A 3120-nucleotide genomic window follows, 5' to 3' on the forward strand; every position below is an offset into this window, starting at 1 on the left:
ATATATATATATATATATATATATATATATATATATATATATCACTACACACATAACTATTCATTATTTATGGCATTTCATAATTCATACCATTCATAATTAATTATCTTTCTATTCTCGTAACTCAGATAGTTCATTGACTTCCACTGCAAATGATTAGGAAAATAGTTTATCTTTTCTTTTTTTTTTCCCACACTTTATACTCATAATTCTTATTAAATAAAAAATTCACCTTTTCCAAGTTCCATAATTTGCCTCAATTGGTCTATATTTGTACCAAATTATCATCTTATAATGTCATGGCATCATTTTGTAGTTCCCTCCATACTTAAATTTTACAATCCTTGACTTGATCACGTTAACCATGCAAAGTGCCACCTATAGCCTCATTGATTTCTCTCATATCCTTTCGAATTGTAATTGTAATTGAGATTTCAATTTTCATATTTTCGCGATGGATTACTTACCTTACCATGCTTTCTCACGATATTCTATGCAGTTACAACACATTGAACCTGCTTATTATAACATAATCCCTAGTTCAATGTGTTTACTCAAAAATCGACTTCTTTTATTCAACTTGCCCACATAAGCTAGGACTTTATTTATTTATCTTTGCATTCGAAATCATGCCAAAAACCCACATACCATGGTAAATGATAATTTCTAATAAACGCTATCAATTTAAATGGCATTTTATGCCTTGTCAAAAATTTAAGGTTAACACTCAAAAGTCCATCACGTTTATTGGTAACCATTTCATAGTACTGCAAAGCATTTTTATCGTCAGGTCTTATAGTTGCTTGAATCATTAATGACTTTCTACGTCAACCTTCAATAATTGCCTAAGGTGACTAATCACGCCACTAGGGTGTATATCCTTCCTCAATAATTATATTGTTAGTTCTCCTCTGTCATACCAAAAGATTCCTATATGCACCAAATCATTTAAGTAGTTGCTTCATAATCCATTCAAGTCACACGAAAATAAAAACCAAACTCTTAAGTCCTTTGTACAGACGACTACTCCTACTTAATTTACACCGCATTTTCCCATACTTAAAGTAATACGGAGTTCAACAAAAGTATTAAGTGTCCTTAGGATCATTGTTACCTTGATCCGAGCACATCGATGGATCCTCTTTCAGGTCCTCTTCTACCTCTTGAGATTTTCCCATTTTACCTTTAATCCAAGCTTGCTGTATTCTTATGTATTCCTCCCTACTCACAGGCGAAACACCTATACCACAACCAGGAGGAAAGTGTTGGATAGTTGACACTTTCCTAGGACGAATATCTCCCTTTGCAATTGCCTCTTTTGTCTTTTTCTTATGCCATTCCTCAGACATTTTCAAAAGGAAATTTCTTACAACTTCCTGAATGTCAGAGCTATCTTTACTTTCAAAGCCCTCGTTACTCTCAAAGCTTTCCTTATTACGAAACTATTCTTCCAATTTCGGTGAAATTTATGTAATAGAAATCCAGGACGGGCCACTTTTTGGACTACCTATATCAGGGCGCCATTGGCTCCTAACAGTGGAGTCTAGCGATCCTTCGCTAGTACTGTGAGGGGCATCCGGACTACTGTCACTTTTAGACATAGAGTGTGTAACAGGCGCACCTCTAAACCTATACATAACCAAGCATCAATTGCTTAGCCATATATATATATATATATCATAGGAATAGGTAGGTTTTCTAAAGAATTAGGGGCCTATGTAGCCTCCCGTCCTTAGCCTAGATTGCACACCCACAATCCAAGGATGAGACTCTACACAGACTCCCATAACTCCGCTGACAGACACAAGATTCCCCAGAACTCAACTAAACCTAGAGCTCTGATACCACCTTTGTCATAACCCTATCCGGGCCATGACTGGTGCAAGGACCCAATAGGTATAGCCCACTAGGCCCAAGAAAGCCTTCCTATACGAGTTTGTATGTTAGTCCATTTATCATTCATATTTCTTTAAGATCTATACTTAATAGTGTTTGAATGCTAATTTGTTCAAAGATAATTCGTAAAACCCAAGTAAATACTCGCACTGATATCATAAATTAAAATATACATAAATAGTTTGTCAAATGTATCTTAACAATTCACATTAAACATATATGTGCATATACACAGACCTTGATCGTCAGCGGAGTGACTCTGGGCGTGGGTGCTAACATTTAGTGTTAGGGTGACCTACCAAAAAATAGATAAAAGGAAGTACCTCGGCCTAGGAATCCAACTACCTTCGAACCTGAAAACTAAAACATGAAGTTGAAAATAATGAGTATAAACTCAGTGAGTGAACATAGGAAGGGAACAAGTAAATGATAAGGAAAGATTTTGAAAACACGATGCACTTATTTTAAAAACAATGCAATTTATTTTAATTTCTTGTAAAGCCCCTTAATTCAACTATGAAACCTTGACCTCCATAGACACGTAACTAGAAGCAAATGCGATAACACAGACTAGGGGTAATTTTGTCATTTTTCTTGGTGAGCTCTTAGAAGTGGGTTTTCTGATATTATTAATGCCTAAGTAGGCCTAAGGGATAAATAAGTGATGCATACAATAATGAAATAAGTGAAGAAAATAGAAATAACGATAATTTCCATAGTAAGGGCAAAATGGTCATTTTTATCTTGAGTCAAAATTTTTAAGTTTTCATGAACCCGAGTATTTCTAGACTATTATGGACTTTGTCTTAGTGTCAAAATAGTAAAAAGATTGCACAAAGGATAGGAGGAAGATAAAGCCACCTTGTTAAGGGCATTTTTGTAAATTAAGTAAAACTTGGATAAACTTTAGATATAAATATCTAATTTCCATCAACTTCTTCTAACTTTCAGCAACTTCTTCTTCTTCATTCCATCTCTTCTCCCCTTCTCAGTTTTCTCATCTTTCATGAAAGCTTGCTTTGAAACCTCCATAAAGTTTCTCATGGTAACCCCAAAACTTATGTTTTTATATACCTTGTCATTGGATTTTTCATGCTCTTTCACTTCTACACTTCAAGAACCCTCAAAAGTCTTTCCTCAATACTTTCTCTCACTAGTTGGACATTTTAGGGAGAGAGAGAGAGAGAGAGAGAGAGAGAGAGAGAGAGAGAGAGAGAAGAAGTA

The sequence above is a fragment of the Theobroma cacao genome, chromosome 1 (genome assembly GCF_000208745.1).
Source record: "Theobroma cacao cultivar B97-61/B2 chromosome 1, Criollo_cocoa_genome_V2, whole genome shotgun sequence".
NCBI lineage: Eukaryota > Viridiplantae > Streptophyta > Magnoliopsida > Malvales > Malvaceae > Theobroma > Theobroma cacao.